We start from the raw sequence: 25,659 nt of genomic DNA on the forward strand, positions 1-25,659 counted from the left end.
TATCCTGGGTCAGAATTTAGTAAATTTTCACTGGGTCGCCTACTCAAGGTAGAACACAGCTGCAGCCTCCCATGGAATCTTAACTAGAGAAACACATGTGCTTGGCTCCCTGAGTGTCTTGAAGCAAGGGGATGAATTCTGTTCATCTTTTAAGAGATAGTTCTTTTCCTCTAACAAACACCTTCCTATTTCCCTCACTTCCTCAGCCTTTGGACACATTCTATTCTCTCTTCTGTTAGATTTATTTATATTCTATCTCTTAGTGCAATCATGTAATGCTAGTCTTTAAACCAGTGCTTTGCTTATTTCAGTAAGCAAAATGTCCCCTAGGTTCATCAATATAGTTGTGAGTGGCAGAATTTCCTTTTTTTAGGGGTTGAATAATATTCCTCTATAGAGTTTATATATATGAATATGTATATTAGCATTTTGTCCATATATCCATCAATGAACACTTAATTGTTTATATATCTAAACTATAGGGCAATACTTCAATGGTTGTGAATGCATGTACTGTTTAAGATATTCATTGTATTTCCTTTGGATATATACTTTGAAGTGTGATTGTTGGATTATATGGCAGCTCTATTTTAAACTCCCTAAAATGAAACAAAACTAAAAAAAAACTAAATTGTGAAAGACTATTGGCATCCATTTGTTAATTTCTAATGATTATGTCCCTTGTTATAGCGTCAGATTGACTTCTGAAGCTATAATTAGCTAAATTTCTACTCACAAAAAATTTTAAAGGAGGGAACTGAATTTGGCTGGAATAACAATTGTCAAGGGAGAAAAACGAATTAAATCTTCCTTTGTTTACAAACCAGTTTATGATGAATCCATTGTGAGAACCTCATCTACTCTGTTCCCACACACCTCTTAATATGTAGCTGTAACTTATCATCCTCATGACCAAAAGGATCACTATACCGTGGAAAATACCTGAACAGACCCAAAAGTTGCTTATTCATCTGACAGAAGCACAGTAACTGGTTCTCTCTTCGAAAAACACTTAGGCTGTAAATGCTGCATTTTCTTATTACTACCGAATAAAATGCAATAGAATAGAGTGTCTCAGGTGATGGGAGTGGGGTAATGTGCTGGAGAAATGTATTGAATATCCTCAGTGGATAGCAAGTGGCTGGCAACCCCAAGGTCTCTGAAAGAAAATTTGATTTCTTTCTCCTGAGACACACAGTGGCAGGTCCAGGATGTATGTTAATGTGTAACAGTGATTATCTTATTGCATGGATCTGTGGCAAATGAATACCTGGTTTGCGGAAAGCTAAAAATTAAATGCAGACATCAGAAACTTGGAGTGGTGAGGGGAATTTGTTAGGTGTTTGTTCTAAAATGCTAAAGAACTCCCATTAAGCAACATGTTGTAATAATTAAATCACTGCTTTGAATTGGTTTCAAAACTTAAGCAGATCCAGGGGAACTAGAGAGGGAATTAAGCACTAATTACATTGAAGTATTGAAGATCAATTTCTCATGGGTTGGGAGCTTCACATTATTGTTTTATTAAAACAACAAAGAAAATATTATAAGTATCAAAATATTCCTTTCCAAGGTTCAATATTTGTAATAGCATTTATAGGAGTCAGATGACCTTTATTCTAGTAATACACATTGTACCCATTCTGAAGTTTGCTGCTGTTTTTATTTTTTGCAAAAATTAAATGAATAAAAATGCAAAACTGCATTTACTTGTTACAAATTATTAGTTTGGAAACGGGAAAGACTGTATTTAAGAATAGTATTTTTCAACTCCCAATGAAAGATGGTATTTGTATATTATCAATCAAATCTAATCAGCATTATTTTCCCTTTTTATTTTTCTTTTTCCTGAAAAATAACACTCATATTTTGATTTAAGTCAACCACATAGTGGCCTCATGCTTTTCAAATGATGAGAACTATCTGCTAATTTCCTTTGGCCTCTCAGCAATTCTGAAGTTTTTTGTCTCTCGCCCTAGAGAAGAAGTAGACATGAGGCACAGTAGGCTAATCCCTCTGCATAGAGACACATCATTATTAGTAGCACAGTGACATCATTTTATGTGCTCTAGTGTACTATGGCATTTGCTCTATCCTTTATTCTTCCCTAAATGAGTGATCCCACTTTGTTGCATATGTGAACAGAGTTGAAGGAAGTTTTCTAGAAAAAGCTCTGCACATGGCAGAATGTTCCTTGAAACTTCCAGCTAGAGGGAAGGTAACAGAGCAAGAACTGCAGTTCCCCACCTGCTGCATTGAATGGAAATCTACTGCCACATTCAACAGAGCTGTTTCCATGAGCTGCTGTAAGCAGGTGACTCCATATAGCACAGATACTAACGCAGGTTTGTTCCTGGAAGACACAGGACTCCTTTGGCTCAAAAATTTATAATGACGTTGGCAAAGTTCGTCTGCAAGCTGTCTGCAATTCATTCCATCTCTCCTTCCCTTTCTTCTTTCTTCCTTTGGTGTCTGATCTACACTGTGGACCAACAGCTCCCCCAGCATTTCAAGGCCCCTTGAATCTTCTTTCTCAGGTGTTTCTCCTAACAAAGTCATTGAGTCTTTAATCTGGCCTTGGTGTTTCCTTCTCAAAGAACTCAGCCTACCACTAGCCTTTCATTTAAAGTCATATGACAATGATTTTAACTGTTCAGCAGATAAAAAGAAAAGGATTTTTTAATTGACAGAATTTCAGAGTATTTTAGAATACATATAGTTTTGGAAAACAATGAGTCTAATATGGGAAAAAGATTGAGAAAGCTCAGGCTCGCTGTTGAGTGTCAGGTCCCTATGGTGGTATTAGCAGATTTATAGTGATAAAAATGTTTCTTTACTTACTTACTGGACATGATTAAGTCTGATCTAAAAGTGCTTTATGGTATATTTACAGAATTACTGAATTTAAGGTGTACGTCTGAGTTTATAGGTAGGGCTCGGATGAGCCAAGCTCTAATATATTTCTAGTTTACTTCAACTTTGTTATTTGATGTAACTTTTATTTTTACTTATCTCCAGCTCAGCAGCCAACCTTCCCCAAACTAAAGGTATCAGAATCCTCTAACCTACAAGATAAAAGCATCCCTTCTAACAGGATCTTTTTGACATCACTTTGCTTTTCATAAAGGAAATGGGGGTTCCTCGACATTGCCTTGTCAGAGTTATGTGGAAAAGACATGCTCTCCTGGTAAATACTATGCACAAAGGTGAGCAAGAAGAGAAGAACTTTTTAAGCATTTTAAAAGCAAGTCTTCTTTTACAAATAACAGTGCTGTATTTGTACCTCTCAATATTTATGCATCTTCAATTAAAATATTAGGCAACTCAAATGTAATGCAAAGACAATTTCGATTCTATATATTTACAATGAATAACTCAGAGTAAATATTTGACAGACACACACAGATTCAGACGCACACAAATGTTGATATCTAACGCTTTCTGTATGACTTTTCATTATGTTATATTTAAATTATACAGTTTAGATGTGCTTAAAGTTAACTCTGAAAAATTGTGGAACTCTAGATTTTAGAAGTTGTCATTGGTTATTATTTTAAAAATCACTGTGCTTCTTGCGAATGTGTGTGTTCATTTACATATTAAGTATAATGTTCATCATCCCTTATATTCTCTTAGAAAAATGTTCACTAAGTGGATGATTTCAAGGAGAGAAAAATTTGCCAATCAATCAATAATATAATAAATTTCACTTCAGTTTAAATGGCAGAGCATGCATTTTATTCGTCCACAAAACCATTGCGTGGTAGATCTTTCTTAATCTCACCAAATTTACTTGTTTTCATGCTTTTTGGGAAGCCATTTTAACCTTACTTTATTACTTTTTAAAATGATATCTCCTCTTTCAGGCTGGGTTGCTTGAATATTAAGATGTAGAATAGGTAGATGTATATCTCAGAGTGTTACCTTACTTCCCCAAGGGAATATTTCTTCTTTTGAAAGTTTTCTTTCATACTTCATATTTACTTAAATATTGATTTAAATACAAGCATAGATTATATCCACACACTTGTACACATATTCTCTCTCTGTCTGTGTCTTGTCCCTCTCTCTCTCTTTCTCTCTATCCCTCTCCCTCAAAGATAATGCTATAGACAGTGACCTTGATCAATGTGTAGATGCAGTTAGTAAAATATATCCCCCATTAGTAAGTGCCTTATGCCAAATATACTATATTTGTGGTTGCAGGGGCTTTTTGAGAAACCTGTTGTAATTTGCTCTTGTCCTTCTCTGTTTGATGTGAAATCTGTATCCAGAAAGATATGATCTATACTGAGGCAAGGCTGACCTCTAAAAGGAAATTTTGCTGTCACAATGTAGAACGTGCCGGCTGCAGAGGATACAGAGATGGCTGCTAGATATGTTCTATCATTATTGCTCTTAATTTATCAGTTAAATTGCCAAAGGATTCATTATTAAAAGTAACTGTCACCAAGTATTTTTTCTGTTGTTTGGCATGGGCAGATTAAGGCAGAAGTGGAGTGAAAAGCCAAAAATATCATGATGCTATCCCATATTTTGGAAAGGACATATAGGTAAATCTCTCTTCCTGAATTGTTATCTATGAATCCAGTGAGTGCAAAATACAAGTTAGACACAATGTTGTTGTTGTGCTACAAGGAAGATATTTGTGAGTGTTCAGAACTTTGTGTATAATGAAGGCACTGTACAGATGTGGGAAGCATTGATTTTTATGCTGCTTTCTGGCAATAACATTATGATGCTTGCACTTTCGAAGTCTTCACAAAAGCACTGCAAGATTTATATTCACAAGAAGCAATAAGCCCAGAGGGGAGGGTTGTAGCTATGAAATTTACCTCTTAAACTCATAGCATTTCTTTGGCAAGGAAAATAAGTTACATTAAGTTTCTTTCTAAACCCTCCTCACCTTTGAGAAAAATTATGTTCTTAATTCTACTAAAACACTAGAAAAGCAAAGACCAGTCCAAGAATCTGCCAAGAGGGGAAAACTACCAGGTGCTTAAATGGCAAACATCCATGGGATATAGTTGAATGAATAAAGATGAATGGAGACGGAACATTTAGTTTGAAATGAATTCAAGGGAAAATTAAGCCAGATTATGACTGAAATATAATTTAATCTGTTCATTTTGCACTTGTTAACCCCACATATAAAAATATGCACTGAGAAAACAGGAACTTGGTATAATATATATTGTAAAAACATATGGTAAGTATCCAAAGAGAACGGTCAACCTCAAAATCAAGCTAACATAGTGCTCCCACTGGACAAAAACTGAACCTGGGAAGTCTGCTAAGTGCACAGTAAAAAAAAAAAAAATACAACATATATGATAGGAAATGGGAAAGATAAACCAAATAGGAAAGCATCAAACATAAACTTGCCAAACCTTGTAAGAAAATTTTACCAATATGGGCCCTTTTCTTTCACAGATTGGCATCATACCTATAATGGAAAACTACTAACAAAGATTTGGCCTAGAATAAATTACCTTTCAAGTTTTCTTACTTTATTTTTCTTTAATAGGAAACAAAACTTCAATAGAGGCATCTTTGTAAGTGAGGTGGGATAAAGTCCTTCACAGATTATGTCTATGAAAAACATATTGTTTTGGTTTTTAGTGGAAAATTACTGAGCTGTTACTGATCTTGGATTTATCTGAGTTTTATATGCGAATTTTTTTATGTTTCCGAACAATGTTAGATTTCGAGATTTGGTACATAGAAAGTGGAATACATTATTCTCTGCTAGGCAGTATATTAATCAGGGTTTTCAGAGGAACATTACAACCAAGAGCATGTATGCACTTGTGTGATTGTGTGTGTGATTGTGTGTTTGTATAGCATACAGGGAAAGAGAGAGAGGAAAAAAAGAGAGAAGAGAGTGATTTATGTTAAGCAATTGGCTCTAGCAATATTTGGCTTCAAGTCTTCAGTCTGAAGGCAGTCTGGTGGCAAAATTTTTCCCTTTCTGGGGATCTTAGTCTTTTTCATTAAGGAATCCAACTGGTTGCATGAGATCTATCCACAGCATAGAACTTATTTTGCTTCCCCCAATGCCTGCTGGTGTAAATAGTATTCACATCTAAAAAATCTAGTGTTTGACTAAATACCTGAGTACAATAGTTTAGCCAAATTGATTCGAGTTCGATCCCCGGTACCCCCCCAAAAAATTAACTCTCATATTTTGATTATTATCAGGTTTAACATTAAGTGCCACTGTGAATTTGTCATTTTAATATTTTGTGGTATGGGAGGAAGGGGGATGTTAACAGATTCTTTCATATCTAGGATGTCATCATTGCTCATGAAATCAGCTGCCTAACCTAAATGTTTGGAGAATATTTACTTCCTCCTTGCAATTGCAAGCTTCCAAATCAGGTGATGTGGGGTTCTATGCCAATATTGACCACCCAATTCTTTATTTGCTTGTTGTTATTAGACTCAAATTATTATGTTCATTTTTCATTTTTTTGGTATTATAAGATTGAGAGAGTTTGGTAGACAGTAGACATAATATATGAGAAACAAAAATTCTGAATTTTTATGACATTTTTGGTATATCAATCTGGTGAATAGAATAGCATATATTTATACTAAAAATTATTCATTCTCATTGCTAAAAACTTTCTGTTGAAATCTTTTTAAAAAGCATAATCTCCTTCTAGATTAAACATTTCTAGTATTTTACTGTATTTTATTACAAAATTTTAATCTATATATTAAATTTTAAATAATTTTTTCTAATCATCAAACAAATATGAAATTATGACACACACATGCCTGAAACACATTTTGCGTTCCTACATTTGAAGATGTAACATTGCATATCATGCTTGATTGTATATCATTAAAATCATTCGGAAGTATGATTTGATAACCACAGCATAATTTGATAGATACTAATTTAATTCCTAGTTTTATGAAAGTACAAATCCTAACTACCTTATAATTCATTTCCAAAATTCTTTTAATTGTGAAAATATATGAAATACATATGTGTATCACTGATATGATCGTATTACAAATTTTTAAAAATTTTTTTTTTAATAAAATGGAGTACTACTCAGCCATAAAAAATGAGAAATTAGAGACATTTATAGCTAAATGGATGCACATTGAGGTGATACTCTTAAGTGAAATAAATAGGACACACACGTGTAAATACCAAATAGTTTCTCTAGTGTGAGAAACTGAAAGTGTAAATAAGGACTAAGAGATATAATAGATAATGTGACATAGGAAGAAAAGGGGCAAAGGGGAAGGGGAAGTGGGATGGGTAGGGGAAAAGAAAGAAGGAAATGGAATTAATATGAGAAAATGAAAAAATGGAAAGAAAGTCTTTGTAAATAGGGAGGGATGGAGGGGTTGAAGGGAGGGCAGGGGAAGGGGGAAAAATAAGACCCAAGAGAGATTATGTAAATGTGCAAATTTCCAATGATGAATGTCATTATATTGTATACCTAAGTGGTACCAATAAAATAAAATTTTTCAAAAAACCAAAAAACAAATTCAACACTTTGATGTTGAGGAGGTCTTCATTACTTATGCTAATAAGCTTCCTAAATTTATCATAATTAATGATGCTAAAGATATTCCATTGGTTTCATATTTTTGAAAAATATATAATACCTTTTTGGTTTCATAACTGGAAAAATATAAGTAAATTTTACATATTTAATAAATCCCAGTGGAATTTAACACAATATTATTACAACTAAGTATCCTGACAGTAATATTATAAAGGTTCAGAATTATTAATATATTTTTGCTTTCTGATTCATAAATGTTTTGTTTCATATCAATGTTCAGACCTTAAATATTGAGAAATATTCAGTGTTAATAGAAGACAAATTTAAAACTTCATTTGTAACCCTTTTGGAAAGAAAAATTAATGAAGAAAAACATTTGTCCAAGTGGATTTCTAATGTGCATGCTGTACAAACTGATTGTACTTAATCTTTACCATATTAACTGTATTTTACAATATCAATATCTATCATACTCTCCTTATTTTCCACAAAATTTACTTTCTAATTCCTTTCAATATTGTAATTAATGATAAATATATTTTCCATAAATAGTAATGTCAGAACTTTTTAAACTAAACTATAAGATTCTCTTAATTTTATTTCCATTACACATTACATTTTACATAATATTTATTTCAAAATGTAAATTGGTTATTTTGAGAAATCTTCCAATTACTAGAGTTTTGAAATTCTCATAAAAATATCTTGCTTACTCGATATTGTAAGTTCTTCAAATTCACATAACTCTTTAGGAAAATGTTTCATTTTTTTAGTCTATTCATATTTCTCAGCATTTATATCAATTTGTCCTAAATTTACATCAAATACTCATGTAACTAAATATCACATGATTGAATTTTTAGAGCTGAAATGACTAAGTTATATAAAAGATAAAAATTTTTTAAATTGACCTTTTATGTTATTATGCCACAATGTTTAATTTTAGCATATGAATATTTCTGTTTCATTTCCAAGCATTAGACATGTAAAAGGTTTCTTTTTGATAATGCTGTGGACTGAAATACATTCCCTCTAACTTTATATGCTGAAGGACAAGCTCCCAATGTAGTGTTATTTGGAGAAACATGTAATTAGGTTTGGATGAAATTACGAAAGTTAGATTTTTATGAAGGAAAAATATTCTTATAAAATAAGACACCATAGAGAGATATTCCCTCTCTCTCTCTCTCTCTGCTTGTGAAGATACAGTGTAAAGGTAATACTCACCAGTAAATGATCATGTTGATACGTCTTCTAGAACTGTGAAAAAATACATTTCCATGGTTTAAACTACCATTTTATGGTAGTTTATTGTGGAAACCCAAGCAAATTGAGAGACATTTTGGTGCTGGGAAGTAGGTTGTTGATTTTTCAAATTCCTAATCATGTGAAAGTGACCTTTCAACTGTGTACAAGGTAAAGATGGAAGAGTTTTGAGATGCATGCTAGAAATATAAATGGAGAAGGTGATTCTGATGAAATCTAAAATGGACATGAGAAACAAGTTACTGGAGAGCAGAGGAAAAGGCCATTTTTGTTCTAAAGTGACAAAGAATTTGTCTGAAATGTCCTCTAGTGTTTTGTCCAAGTTGGAACTTCTGAGCAATGGAAGTGGGTATTTAGATGATGGGGTTTCTAGTATACTTGTTGTAGATGCAGCTTGGCAGTTCCTGTCTGCTTATGGGCAAACACAAAAGGTAAGAGATAAATTGAAGAAGGAATTGCTTAGCAAAAAGGAATTGATAATTTAAAAGATTTATAAAATTCTCAGCCTTATCCATACTGTAAAAAATGGGAAAGTATTTTCTGAACAGAACATCAAGATAGGAATATCATTCCATAAAGAGTTTATGAAAGTATTTCAGCAGAAATACTGAAAGTTTGAATGAAAGAGAGTGGAGATGAAGGAGGCTTAGGGTTAAGATTAGGGACAAAGAGGATGGAAATGAAGGGGATACAGTTGAATTTCTTGGATTTGATGGGACAGGGCAATACACCTATTTGGTTATGAACTTATATTAGTTTTTCATAAAGGTGAAGAAAATTACGACAAAGGCAATACAGACAACCCCAGGCTTCAGTCTCAGGAGGACAGATGCACTGTGTGTGACTAGACCCTTGAGTGCTCAGGTGTTGCACTGGAACTGAACTCAGCAGAGTCACATGGGTGTGGGCCTGTGTAGAGCTGTGGATGTTATGCTGCTCTCCCTTGTCCCTATCCCAGTTAAGGCTGAAAAACAGGAAATGAACACAAAGAGGCTTATTAAATTCTAGTGAAATTTCAGGCATTAAAATTTAATGAAATTAGTAAAGTTTGACCTTGCTTGAGGCTAATCAGCTCCTTGCCTTTCCTTTTGACTTCTCTCTTTTGGATTGGAAATGTCAGCCCAAACCTGTCCTAGCATTGCATTTTGGAAGCATCTAACTTGTCTGCTTCACACATTCCAACTGAAGAAAATCTTTACCTCAAGATGACTTGTACCCCAAGTTTCACTGACATTTAATTTAGATAGTATTTTGAAGACAATTTATAATTAAGACTTTAGATTTGATTATGTATTGCATTAAGATTTGAGGGCTGTTGAAATGGAATTAATAGATTATACATGGGAGAAGAATATAAGAAATGAATTTTGGAGACCTAGGAAGGAGTGAGAAGAAGATGTGGGCTGAATCATAGCTCTCCAAAATTTGTATTTGAAGGCCTCTCTTACGTTGCTTGTGTTGCTATTGTAACACATCTTAGATTGGTTGGTCCATTAATCACTTTTCCTTTCCTGGCACAAAATACCCAACACAACCATTTTAAATGCGGAGAGGTCTATTTGGATCACAGCTTCAGTGGAGTCAGTCAACGGTTGGTCAACTCCAAGGTAGAAAAGGCATGGCAGGGACATGGCAGCCAAGAAGCAAAGAGAGAAAGGAGGAGGCCTAGACAAGAATACACACACCCTTCCAAGTCACAACCTCCACAACAACCTGCCCTTTCTAACCAAGCTCCACCCCCAAATATGAGAACTGTGAGGGACATTTTACATCTAAACCATAATAAGTAACTTAAAACAATAGAAATTTATTGCTCACATTTCTGGAGGATTGGAAAGCCAAGATCACAATATCAGCATATTTGGACTCTGGAGAGGGTCTACATCATAGATGATCATAGATGGCTGTTTTTCCCTGTTTAGAGTAGAAGTATTGAGGAGCCATTCTAATTTCCTTCTTATAAAGGCACTAGTCCCACCGTAAGAGTTCTGTTTCCATGACTTAATCATTACGTAAAGGTCCCAAATGATGCCATCACATTAGAGGTTAGCTTTTACTACATGAATTTTGACAGGATACAAACATTTCAGTCTATCACAAGCCTTAGCCCTCAAGGTCATCATATTTGGAGATGGGACAAGTCCTTCAGAGACAATTAGACTTAGATGATATCTTAAGAGTGGAGCCCTCATTATGGGATTAGTAGTACTAGTCAGCTTTCTCATTTCTGAGGCACAATACATGACACCCACTCTTAGGTGAGGACATGTTTAATTTAGCTTACGATTTCAGGAGTACAGTACATGGTTGGTTGGCTCCAAAGAAAGTAAGTTATCGCTGAAGGGTTTGGTAGAATAAAGCCTGGAAGCAGAACTAAGGAATAGTGCCAGAGAGAAAATGGAAAGGGACCTGATACATTTACCAAAGTCATGTCTCCATGACCCAGAAGTGTGGAGAAGTGTGGCCTACCAATCTCCTGGGTGGCCCCCCATGCAACTCACGTTGACTCTATCAAATTTACCTGGGTACTTATAAGAAGAGATACCAGAGTCTTACTTCCCCATCTCTCTGCCATATGAGGACATGGCATGAAAGTGTCTCTAATCAGAACCCAACAGTGCTTGCACCTTGATCTTAGACTTCTAGCTTACAGTGCCCATTTCATACTATTTTGTTATATCAACCTGCTCAGAAAAAGATCTATAGCAGTAGAAAAATAATATGAAATTTAAGTAATCAAAAATATTGTATCAAATAAAAATTAAACAAAATCTGTTGACTCTCAAATCTGATTTCTGAAAGTAAATTCAATGCAAAGATGCTGAGGTACTCCTCAGACAACAATACTGCATTCAGTGTTTATTCCCACCTTGGCAAAGGTTGCTTTTGCTTCAGATTCTTCACTTGAATGTCATGCATACATGGCATGCATAAGAGAAATATTTATTTCCAAGTGCCTAGAGAAGTGCTGACAGCTGTGAATATAACTATAGACTTTTGATCATTTGTTTCACCTTATACCTTACACATAGTGAATAAATTAAGGTAGCTTAGTGTTTATTATGTCATTAAAAGGAGAGTAATGTTATTTTATTTTTATGCATTCTAAATTTTATTGTGCAACTATACTTGAATAATCAGAGTTTTAGGGAAAGACATCATAGGTTAAAAGAAGTAATTTGAATAGGTCATGCATTTACCCCTTCATTTTGAATTCCAGGCCTTAGTACTATGACTGTCTTGGTGTCTGCTGTTTAGCACAGGCCCTGAAAGTGAATTCCAAGCCTACTCTGCACCAGCCATGGAAGGACTCATCTAGCCTACTTGATTGTTAACACAGAGATGGACTCACCCATTTATTATGAGGCCTTTTCATCTTCAGACCTTTATCCACGTAAATAGAAGCATGCCCTTGAGTTAGGAAAGAATGTGCTGAAATGACCTAAATTGTACTACTGAATCATGGGAGAAGCAGATAGCCTATTTCAGTTGCCTTTGAAAGACTGATAAACAGATTTTAAAATGGCCAGAAGGCAGATCTTCAAACCATAAATAATAATTCATGCCTCTAAGTATTTTAACTGTCTGGAGGGAAAAATCCTTCCTGAGAAATGTACATGATGAACTTTCTATTACAATAAGCTATAATTTATGCATCCAATAAAATAAAGTTAGTATCTGATTTTATGCAGAATTAGTTTGTTGGGTTTTTTTTGTCTGTTGCTATTGACTAAGCAAGACATTGACCTTAAAGTGTCACAGGTCTCCTCTCTCCTCTGTGTCCTGAAGATACTACACATGTTCAAACTTACAGAGGATGAGGAAGTACATGTCTGTCATTTTCAAAGAAAAAGATATAGAGGTGAACTTTACTTTTCCAGGTGAGGGACAATATGCAGTACCTTATAGACAGTTGAATAGAAATAGGTAAAAATGAATAAAATAAATGCTCATTGATTGGACTCAGATGAAGAATGACTCGTTTGTGTGCCAGGTCTAGCATTTCTGACAATGGGCACACATTGTTTAACTTGCTTTTCATAAAAACAAGACTGTAAACCTATGAAAGAGGACGGATGCAAAGAAACATAATCCAATCTGGTGATCAGAATGGCACATTCCTGTTTACATAAGCAAAAAAGTCTAACACATTCATTAAAACAAATAGCAAAAGTAAATGCCAAAGCTCCTAGTTGTAATAATATATAGATTTTCATCTAGCCATTCTTTCTTACGAAGAACTGTATGTGGCCCAGTCTTTGGAATAGTTGCACCGATATTCCTATATCTGTTATGTAATTTGTTACGTGCATTTATCTTTCACAAATATTTATCCTTTGAAGATTTGATAGTAGAAATGCAAGAGCACTGGAATTGCAAAAGGAAATCCAGGCTTTTGAAGTACCCTTCTGCCACTCTTCAGTGAATTGCCTTTGAGTAAGTCCACGATATCCAGTTTCCTCATTTCTAAATTGTGTGGTCAATACTAAATAAGTGACAGGTACATGCAGATCAGAAAGCACTACTGAAGCATGAATTGTTTTCATTGTTTCCTTATGGAAGAAAGGAAGACTTTCAATTATTCAGTGGGTTTTTAATTAACAGACTGTAAAATGGATTTGGGTTTGTACTAGCCTTTGGCCATTCTGCGTTTTTATCTAATCAACTACTAACTGTCATTTGAGAGAATGAGAAGGAAAATTAAACTACATTTTTACATGGACCTTGTATTTAAAAGCAAAACATTAATTATTTTAGGTGATAGGCTTCTCTGCTTTTTACACTATAGCATGGTTCTATTTGAACTTGATGTCATTGATCTTAATCTTGCTGTTTATTAAGCAAAACTCATCTGTGATGCCAGGAGTTGATTCTGAAGTTAAACATAAACAGAAAAAAGGAAGGGAGGGAAGACAAAAGAAAGAATTAAGTTGAAAATATAATTTAAAACTTGACATTGATACTTATATCGAGGAGAGCCTCTTTAAAAATGATAATCAAATGATATTGTATTTAATTTTTATTGAACACTATTAATATCCAAACAAATTTATGCACATAAATAAAATTTAAAAAAACAAAAACATTTTATAGACTTTGACTAAGGGGAAAACAATTCTAAAACAGATGTTTCTTTTCTCCCTTTTGAACAAATATTTTACTGAAATTCTTCACACCAGACTTTACTAATTAATCAAGAAAAGGGAATGACGAGCTCTGCTGATGCTAATCATAGGGAACAGACACCAAACCCGGCTCCATTTTTCCTCCTCTGCCTGACAGCAGCAGCTGGCTCCTTGGCAGCTCTGTTAACCTCTGTGCTGACATCCTAGGAGTTGCCTCCAGTCTGTCAACTTCCTGGGATGTCACCGTTGGGCTGAGGCTCATTGCAATCATTTTATTTTGTTGTTACTCACACTGGGTCTTCAAGGAATTCTCCCTTCTGTTTCTTTAATCATAAAATATTATTTATAAAGTCAACCCTGTGATATTTTGCTTTCACCCTTCGTTGTCTTATAGGTGCTTTATTTTCTAATGTCAAATTTCATCTCAGGTATACCCTGAATTCTATCCTAGAGGCAATGTCCAAAAGGAGAAGAGTTAAGTCCTTCCAAAGCACAGTGCAAAATTCTTTAGAGGACCATAGGATTATACTATGCCCAACTAATGTAAAAGCAAATCAAAGGGGCTACAATGAAAGGGAGGAAGCACTTCTAAACTGTGACCCGTTCCTGGGTCTCATCACTAAGGATACGGAGGGCCACCTCAAAGTGCAGTTAGAGTCATTCAGTCAACAACTAAAGATCTGGTACAGAGGAGAAAGAGGAGCATAGAAGAGTTTCTATCCTCAGTTGCAAAATGTAAATGTTTTAGTTAAATTCATTATAATCATGGAACTCAGAATGATTTCAAGTGGAAAGCTATGTGCTGCAAATGAGGGCTAAGGGACATTAGTAGTAATCATCTCCAGAATGTTGCCTTTGTTATGTAATTTATATCATATATTTAATTTACATAATTTGTTTAATGATCAGAGCCCTGCTGTTGCTTTCTGGCAAAGAGGAATGGCATGACTCAAAGAGTGATTAGGAATTTGAACTGCAAGTATTCTCACTTCAAAACAGATTTTTAATCCTAACTTCAAAAAATTGAAATGCTTTGAAAAAAGATCATCTTTGTCTTTCACATAGCAAAATATATACTTTTCACATTACAAAATATTCAAATTATATTGATAAATGTATCTATGGAATACTGTCACTTAATCTTTGCCTTATGTAAGCTTCTCCTAATAGATATCAACCAAAAATATTCTTCATATGATGACATGTACAGTTCTTACAGAAATAACTTCTACTTAAGCATAAGTGGAATTTAAACTCTTCTTTTTGTTTTGTTTTGGTTTGGTTTTTGGTACCAGGAATTGAACTCAGGACCTTGCGCTTGTGAGGCAGGTGTGGCGCCACTGAGCTAAATCCTGGGCCCTGGAATTTAACCTTTCAATAAACATTAGGACAATGATATATATGTTCTGAGACTTTATTTTTATGTTAATATATTCTAGAGATGTTTCTGGTTCATTATTTTTAACAGCTGCCTCATATTCCACATTATGAAAATTCTAAAATATATAGCATATACAGTTTCTATTTGATGGACACTGAGGTCATCTCTAATATTTCAGAATTATGAGATGGTATTATGCTAAACCTCATACTCACATTATTGTTCAGATGTGGAAACATTTTTCAAGAATACAATTACAGAGATGAGGCTTCTGAATTTAAGGAAAGGCTCATTACAATCCTGGGTTTATGTTTTCAAATTAGGTCAATGAAAACTTGACTATTATACAGTTAATCCATCCACTGTAGAGCAGAATTCCTATTCTTCTCATTTTTTAACCCTTTAAAGCTTTTGGCTTTCCAATAAAATGAGATCTATATTCCTGATTATGAATAAAGATGAAATTATTTTGTCATTTGAATTTATTCTACAATGAATTGACTTTTTAATTTTTACTACATTTTCTGATGCAGTTATCTGTAGTTTTCTGCTGTAGTTATTTTCTAAATTTTATAAGAAAATGCTATGTATTCTGGGCAATCTTTTTATTAAATAAAATAGATGTTAGTTTTTTCAAGCTGTATATTTTAATTTTGTAACAATTGACTTTATTATAATGAAATTGTAAATTTTGATGCTTTCAAATCTTTGCTTGAATTATTTATAGCTTTAGCTTGGCTACCTTTTTATGAAGAATTTCTATAAACACAAATTACCTAAAATTTTCTTTGACATGTGTCTTTTACATTTGCTTGTTAGACTTTTAGTTCTTTAAACCATTGGGTGTTTATTGCTGTGCATGACAGGGTCAAATTTCAACTTGATTTTATATCTTTTATGTATAGCTAATTTTCCACTGATTATTGAAATAATTTCTTAAATTATTTGCAGTTTCCCATTGTCTTAAGTCAAATCACTTATAACAACTCTATTGTTTTATTCCACTTTGATTCATTTGTTAGTTTTGCTCTTACTACAAGCAAAAATGATAACTGCTATATAGTCTTGTGAAAGTACCTTAGTTTAAAGGTAATTTAAATAAAATATTGTTTACTTATAACTCATAATGTAGAACAATCTTTTTACTTTATTTTTCCTTACATTAGAATAAAAAAGCAGCTAGCTTATAAAATTATCTCTCTCTCTCTCTCTCTCTCTCTCTGTATCTTCAAAGAAATCTTCCTTTTTAAAAGAAGTGCAAAATGATGAATTTCAAGATGAAGTGGTGGACATGACTAAGTTAAAAATCAGTCTAGCTTTCTGCTGTCATTAAGTTGAATCATTGCTAGTATGCAGAGGAAACCATGGTTACATCCTGAGCTGGCCTAAGTAATTTGAATGTCAGACTGTTGGCTTTCTGTCACTTTTGATTCCAGTGGATGTGGTTTCCTGAATTGCCATATTTAAAGCTAAGTACACGGAAGAGCTTATAGGTCTTTTTGTGAATGATTTACAAATTAACTGTGGAACTAGACAGCCATTGTCATTTCATCAGTGATGAAATTTCTCTCAGGGCATCTTTGGCTGAAAAGGAATTTCAGTGGATGTTATTCATGTGCGTAACTGTGGCAGAGAGAAATCCAAAGACATTAACACTTATCACACCCCATTAATAACAGAAGGGAAACATAAACCATTTAGATGAATTATCACATTTTTCTTAGAATGCTCTGTTTGGAATAATATGCATTTATTGATGATTTATTGATGATGATGATTTTACATCAGTCAAAAGTATATGTCAGGAATTTTCTTTTTTTTTTCATTTATCAATGCATTTCTTTGAAAATCCAATATTAATGATATAATATTATTAGGTATTTATCAGGCCAAATACAGAACTGAATACATTTTTATAGATAAGAGAAAGCTCATAAGAATATCACTACTGAATATTATAATATGACCATTAGGGTCAAGAAGGGATTTATAGGCTACTTAAATGTTCACTTTTGCTCCAACAGTCAAAATGTAGTCACCTAAAACTAGTCCCAGGTACTAAAGGCTTTGGAAAAAAATGATAAGACACTGAGGTATGGAAACAGTAAACTGGTAAAGACACGTAAAAGAATTGCTCACATACCTCGTGGGACAAATACTTAGACCCAGAAACAAGGACAGTCTGGAAGGCAGATAAACATGAACACCTCGATTTATTTTTGTTTAAGTTTCTTATTGCTGCTACAACATTTATCTTAAACAAGGTTGCCTAAGTAACATAATGAATTACATCCTAATTCTAGATGTTAGAAATCAAAATGGATCTTGCTGGGATGAACTCAAGGTCAGCAGGTCTGAGCTCCTTCTGGAGGCAGCAGCAGAAATGATGTCCTTGAGTTTTCTAGTTTCTAGAGGTCACCTGCATGTCTTAGAACGTGTTCTCTCCCCTCCTCCTCAGAGCCAGCAACCACACAGCTTGGGCCCACACTTCCATCCTCACCTTACTCCACTCTGTCCCCTTGCTTCTTCCATCTTCCTTTGAATCTAGTTCCTCCACTTTGCTTTACTCATAAGGCCACTGAGGATTTCCCAGGGCCCACCAGGGTAATCTAGAATAATTCCCTCAACTCAAAACTCTTTAACATAAGCACATCTGAAAGTCCCTCTCTATACATAAAGTAACATATTCTCAGGTTCCAGGCATTGAAATTTGGACACCTGGGGAAGGCCTTTATTTTGCTAATTGTACATTGCAACAAGACTTCAGCCAAAGTCAGTTTCTTGTATCTGCAATCCAATTGCTAGAAACTCTGGGTTTTCAAAAGTGTGTTCAGTGGAACTAAAGACCATGGAGACGCACTGAGCAAGGTTGTCTGAAGGCGAACTAGAGAATCTGCATTTTTTTTCACTAAGTGATTGTGATGCACAGCAAATATCTGGATGCTTGATTTTAATGTAGCATTTATCCAAGAATAATTTTAGAGCCTGATTTCTTTCAAGCATATGCCTTGTATTGCCCATTTAAATTAGGAAAGTTTAGGGAGCAATATGGATCGGTGCAAAAGTGAGAGGCTTAAAGATTCATTTTGAATAGTGTTCTCATCCTTTTCAGCTATGATTATTATCTCTGTCAATTTATATTTAAGATGGGTTAAATCCTTTTTCTTCTAACCGGTTGTTTGTCACCCACAATATAGGATGATGCCATCTACTTTGAAATAAAATTCATCTATTGAAATTTTAGGTGAAATAAAAACTTATAAAGTAAGCCATAGCATCTAGAACTTAATAATTATACAAAATAGGTGCTTCCTTACAAATGCAACACAAGGTTAAAATCTATAAAAATTATTTCCCCACTAACTTAATGTACCTTATTTAATAGGTTTTTTGTTTTCCTTTAGCTGGAACTGAGCTGCAGAGTTGATTTCAGCCCCTCCTTCCTGTCCAGATGTCTTTCCTTTCTGTATTCATACTTCGGCTACTTCTGCATGTGGGCTCTGCTGCCTGTTGGTTTTTGTTCAGGGTCTTTGATGAAGAGTCTGTGGCATGTTAATCTCTGCAGTGCATTTCTCTGTGGATTTTCCTAGTCAGCTTCTCTTTCATCTGGACCTCCTTTAGCCTTCAAAGGCACCATTCAGGGCCAAATTTAAGGTGGATTTAAGGCCTGGAATAAATCACGCTGGGGGGGGGCCCTTCCTTTCTGCTTAAAAAGAGAGGTGATAAGATATAAAGAGGAGGGATCCTGGAGCTTGAGAAGCCGGCATGAGTGTGAAGGCAACCATATTTCAGGTGCCTGGTTCTCCACTGTCTAAAATCTGTGATATAGTTGTAGTGTTTGAGATTCAAAACTGTGTAGTTAAGTATTTTAATGGACAATGAATTAATATCATAGGACTTCCAATCTAATTTTTAGAAAACTATCAGTAATTTTCACATTTTTCTCCAAAAATTAATTCATAGTAAAGAATAAATTATCACTACTAAAAAACTGACATGTACATTTACAATTGGCATCATATGAGCTCGTTTTTGTAAAGGGTAACTGAACTATACATTAGCACTGGAAAAGAGATTCAATTACACTGCAATAAAGCATCCAGCAAAATAAATAAAACATCTGGTCAAACAGCTGCATTGAGATGTACATAAGTGATAAAATTAAATTTGCCAACTTTTATGAATGATTTTTTCCTGTGCTTGAAAATGTCAAAAAGTCTGAGTACTTAGAAAAATGAATTTTCTTTTTGCTTTGGAATATTCATATGCATACATCTAAGTGTCCAAGGCTACATTAAGGAATAGGTACACAGCAGGGAGGTGATCACTTCAGGGTTCCGTTAAGGGTCTTCAGGTTTGGTTTAGAAGATTAAAATATGGGCTATACTATAAAAATTTAAGTTAACTACATTTTTCATAAATTTCCTAACAATTCATTTGAACAAAAGGCAACCCAAGTTAATCTCTTCTTCCCTCTTACAATAAAAGTTTTAATCAAACTTCTTAAAAACCAACCTGTCCTCACTGGCTTAGCTGTTGTACAGTCCTGGCAGATGCTCCTTTAGCCAGAATCTAAACGAGTATTCACTTTATGTCCCTTAGCTAACACACTTCAGCATCATGGGTGACTGAAATACAACGTAGTTCCTGTGATTTTAAACATAGTTTCGTCATGTCTTGCCCTTTGACAACAAATGATGCACTGAATGCATTTGCACTTCTTCAAAGGGAAAGAAACTTTCTTAGACAGTTTTAAAGCTTGAAATTGAACCTATTAAACTAATGTATGCTTATATTAAGAAATTATAGATTCTGTATAGATAAATATCAACAACAGTGATTTATGCTATGCATATTCTTTCTCTTTATACAAGCTTCATTCTATTTCAAATTTTAGAGCTATTTAAAAAAAAGATGCTATTCAGCAGCATACTTCATACACCTTGAGAAAACAATCCAAAAATTCATTTGGAACAAGAAGAGACCCAGAATAGCAAAAGCAATTCTAGGTAACAGAGACATGGCAGGGGGTATCACAATCCCCAACTTGAAACTCTACTACAAAGCTACTGTGATAAAAACAGCATGGTACTGGCAAAGAAACAGACTTGAGGACCAGTGGAACAGATTAGAAGATGCAGAAACAACTCCAGACACACTGAGCCATCTCATCTTTGACAAAGGAGCCAAACACCCTCACTGGAGGAAAGATAGCCTCTTTAATAAATGGTGCTGGAAAAATTGGGCTTCAACTTGCCAAAGATTAGAACTAGACTTGTATCTCTCACCATGCACTAAACTAAAATCAAAATGGATTAAAGATCTAAATATTAAAATAGAAACTCTGAACCAGTTGGAATAGAGGTTAGGTAGAACCCCTGAAGACATCGGTGTAGGAAAAGATTTTATGAACAAAACCTCAGTTGCCCGTGAACTAGCACAAACAATCAACAAGTGGGATCTCTTCTTATTAAAAGGCTTCCTCACAAGAAGAGAAACCACCAGCAGTGTGAAGAGACAACCCACAATGTGGGAAAAAATCTTCACCTGCTTTTCCTCAGACAAAGGTCTACTATCTCGAATCTATAAAGAAATTAAAAAGATCAGACCTCCCAAATTTAAAGACCCAAACAAAAAATGGGCAGCTGAAATGAACAGACATTTCTCAGATAAAGAAGTAGAAATAGCAAATAAACACATGAAAAAAATGTTCAACATCACTGGTCATTTGAGAGATGCAAATGAAAACAAAGCTGAGATTCCACTTCACTCCAGTAAGAATGGCTGCTATCATGAAATCAACCAACAACAAATGCTGGCGGGGCTGTGGGGAAAGAGGAACACTGCTCCACTGCTGGTGGGAGTGTAGACTGGTGCAACCACTGTGGAAATCAGTATGGAGATACCTCAAAGAACTAGGACTGGAAGTTCCATTTGACCCCACTATTCCACTGCTGGGGATCTTCCCCAAAGAATTAAAAGAATCATACCACAGTGATATATGTGCACCCATGTTCATAGCAGCACAGTTTGTGATAGCTAAAACTTGGAAACAGCCCAAATACCCATCAACTGGAGACTGGATAAAGAAAATGTGTTTTTTTTACAAAATGGAGTACTACTCAGCCATAAAAAATGAGAAATTAGAGACATTTATAGCTAAATGGATGCACATTGAGGCAATACTCTTAAGTGAAATAAATAGGACACACATGTATAAATACCGAATAGTTTATCTGGTGTGAGAAACTGAAAGTGTAAATGGGGACTAAAATGTATGGTAGGTAACGTGAAACAGGAAGAAAAGGGGCAAAGGGGAAGGAAGCGGGAGGGCTGGGGAAAGGATAGAAGGGAATGGGATTAATATGAGAAAATGGAAAAATAGGAACAAAACCTTTGTAAATAGGGAAGACTGGAGGGGTTGAAGGGAGGGCTGGGCAAGGGTGAAAAATAAGAACCAAGAGAGACTATGTAAAGGTGCAAATTTCCAATGATGAATGTCATTATATTGTATACCTAAAATGTCCCAATGATTAGAATGAATAGTTGATAATGTAAAATAGGAAGAAAAGGTCCAAAGGGGTAGGGGTAGTGGGAGGGGCAGGGGAAAGGAAAGAAGGGAAAGGAAAAATGATGAGAAATGGAAAAAATGGAAATAAAGTCTTTGTAAATAGGGAAGGGTGGAGGGCATGAAGAGAGGGCTAGGAATGGGGAAAAAATAAGAACCAAGATGCATTATGTAAAGGTACAATTCCCAATGAGAAATGTAATTGTGTTGTATACCTAAAATATACCAATAAAAGAATTTAATACAAAAAAAAGATGCTATTGAAAATCTAATTCATTTTTTCTCAACCTGATATTGTCTTATTTTGTTTTAAAATTAAATATCAAGTACCTGCCATATGCCCAGCATACTATTAGACTATGAGAAACATAGACACATCTCAAGCATGTTTCTTGTTCTTGGAAAACAAAACATAATCTCTTTCTGGGTTTTAGCTACAGATTCCTTTGGAAGTTACTCCAGTACTTATCTGCATCCTCAGATAGTAAGAAACTTGTTCCAGACAGGAAAGGGAGGTAGTTGCCATTCCTCTTTTCCATATTGTGACACTCCTAAGGCTTGTACTTCATACCACAACTTGCTATTTTCCAGAAACTTAAATTTGAATCGTGAGTTTTCAGGCTCACTGAATATATTCACATATTCACTGAATATACTCACATATTCCTCTTGAATATGAACCGAGGTTCTAATGGGAGTAGATTCTATTGGCTCAAAGAAGATTTAGAGAAGAAGAGAAAGGGGCCTAAGAGGGTAGGATACCTCCTTTGTATTTCTGCGCTGAAAGAAGCAGAGACACTGTGGGAATAGTATTGTACATAGCCTCTCTCACTGGAGAGGAGAAAAAGTGGGGAGAGGGATTTGTTCAGTGCCACCCTTCTGAAAGGAGGGATTGGCAGCTATTTTCAGTGACTGCGCCAACGTTGGCAGAGATCTGAGTGGTGAAGGGAGGATGGGGGAGCAGTCCCCAGGGCACCAGTCCTCAGGGGAGGGGACTGAGTGGGAGGAGAATCTGACAAGGATACCAAGAAAGAGACATCTGCATCACATATGTTTCTTTTTTCTCCTTACTGCTTCCTTTGAGGCTAATGAGTACGTTTAAAGTTATATTTTAGCATATAATTTTATCTAAAAATGGGTTATTTGGTTGGCAAGCATGGATTTTCGGGTTTCCATAGATGTTAAGGGTCTACTTTAGGAGAGGATTTTATACTTAACTTTCAAACAATCACTGAGGACAGGTACACTCACCCATCAAACAGATTTCTCAGTTTTATTTAAACGTAGTCTGTCATTCCAATTACTTTTCAAATTTCACACACACATGAATTTATACTTTTTCCTGCAACAAATTTAGTTTTAAGAGATAGAAGGAAATTTGTCTACATCTTTTGAATGAAAAAATGAAAATGCTTTGCTTTTAACAAAGTGATGTAAAGGAAACATGAAGGGCAAGGTGAAATATGAAAATACACTGTGACTGCAGTTGTCAAAGAAAAAAATTAAAACGCTGAAAAATATAATAGCCTTCTTGAGATTTGAGATCCACACGATGAATCCTGTATTTCCAAGTCAAGGAAACTGCCTTCATGCTAGCAGCAAATAACCGAGCTTTCTGTTATTTGTTGAGCAAATTACTAGGAGCTGAAAAATAAAAGGCATGCAAAATCGTCTTATAGCCCACTTGTTCTGCAAAGTTTGGTGGATTTAAGGGGTGAAGGCTGTTTCTGGCAAGAAATAAGAGAATTCCAGGGGGTTAAAAAATCTGCCACCCACTGCTGCCTCCTAAATGAATATTATTGTATTGGCAGTGTCACCTGGATTTTACTCAAAATGGGGGAGAAAAAACTGAATCCTGGCAGATTAAAGCAACAGTCATGCTGAAAATGTAAACACACATACAGAGACACACATGTACAGTACATAATTTTTTTCGTTTGTTTCTCTTCAGGCAAATTCAGTGTGAACTTCCCCGCTAATTACCCTTATCCTGTGTCCCAAGGAGTCAACTACCCTCTCAATAACTTGCAGGTGAGTTATTTTCTTCTCTGACTAGTTCTGTTCTGTGTTTAAACCAAAAAGGCAGATAACCCATTTGTATCAAATTATGCATGACGGTTTGGGGCGTGGCTTGTATACTTTTATGGAAGCCAAAAAAGCAGAGCTATTTTATTTCATTACCAACACCATTTTCAGTTCTGGGAGTAAAAGGCTTTTGTAATTTTCAAAGATAATTTTTCCTAATTTCATTTTGCTCATTGTGAAGAATTCAAATCAGTAAACCTCAAAAAGTTTTATGGCATTTGTAGAAAGAACAAATTTCCCTTGTATTTAGAGGAATAGAGGAAACCGAAAGTAACCAAATGAAAACAACCAAAAACACAGAACAAAACTTCCTGTAACAACAAAAATCATAATATGTGAAACACTGAAACTATCCTGAAAATGGTGAACTTTTTCCCTTTTTGAATTGGCAGTTCATTTTGTATGACATGGGATGCTCCAGGTATATGCAGTGAAATTGTGTCTATGGTGTCTTCTCTCTTAGGAAATGAATATATTTATGACATATATATTGCTTTTCTCAGAAACCAAAGATATACATATAGTACCTTTCATTGGTTTTTGAGCAAAGAAAATGGGCAAGGAAAACCTCAATACACTAATATAAAGGGGAAATAAGATATTTCTGTGAACTGTTACATCATAAATACAATATTTATGCTAGACTTGACGAGGGTAGTAGCACTGGGTACACTGCAGATACTTTAGGCTCTATGGGTCTGTCTATACACAGACACTGAGGTCCAGACTTATTGCAAAGGAAAAGCATGTGCCTAGAAATGCATAGCATTGCACATCAGCTTATAAACTCAAACCGCCTTTGTTTAGCATTTTGTTGATTATAAAATTGGTTGGGTCATAAGTCAGTGAGACAGGCAGCTTGTACTTTGGTCAAAACCAGCTATAGAAACATTTCTGGAACTGGGCCAAACCTACATTTACCAACCTTATTGGTCACCTGGCAAATTTTACACAGCTACTCACCAAGGTTTAGGAAATATTGATCTCAAAACCAAGAGACCATTGTAGAACAATACAGAGCAGTAACAGACACAAGAGGTAACATTGGGTCTTTTGTCTTGATATCCTATATGAATTGATCCCCAAAAACCTTAGGGAACAAAATCTTCTGCTTTCTTTAATTTCATTTCTTACCTTCATAAATGTGTCTAAGACACCAATTTATTACTCTCTGTGCTACTCATTAGTTACTTGTTGCTGAGACAAAATACCCAACACCCAAATTTAAAAGGAAAGGGGTTTATTTGGCTTACAGTTCATAGAGGTTTCAGTCCATAATCAGTTGGCTCCATGGCTGGAATGCCAAACAAGTATTGCAGAGGAGAAACAACATGGCACACACAGGCCGCAAAGGTAACAGGAGAAAACAGTTCATGGCGGTGGAAGACAGAAAAATGGAACAAGAGGACTTCACCATGTCTTTCTGCCTTTTTTACCCCAGCCAGACTATTTAGGGCAGGTAGCACTCATACTCTTAATCCTAGAGCCCTTGAGCCTAGTGTTGCATCATGAATCAATTCCAGCTTCCCACACTCTAGATCAAACTGACCACATGAGGCTTTGGGGGGACACATAGACCCAGACCATAACACTGTTCTTCAAAAACAGCTAACATGATAAATGCAACAATGTAAACCAGCATGAGGTTCTATGAGCTGCAAAATGTCAATTTCCCTAACAAGTCAATAGTGCCCAGAGCAA

At 35.0% G+C, this 25,659-nt stretch overlaps 1 pseudogene; it reads left to right on the plus strand.

Moving 5' to 3' along the window:
* Nucleotides 1-2,179: 2,179 nt before the first annotated feature.
* LOC101713749 (dimethyladenosine transferase 1, mitochondrial-like) overlaps nt 2,180-25,659 on the plus strand; it is a 28,953-nt pseudogene continuing 5,473 nt past the window's right edge.

Source organism: Heterocephalus glaber, unplaced genomic scaffold, assembly GCF_053883595.1.
Source record: "Heterocephalus glaber isolate CG9 unplaced genomic scaffold, H.glaber_assembly_v1.0 deba00001608, whole genome shotgun sequence".
NCBI classification, from domain to species: domain Eukaryota; kingdom Metazoa; phylum Chordata; class Mammalia; order Rodentia; family Bathyergidae; genus Heterocephalus; species Heterocephalus glaber.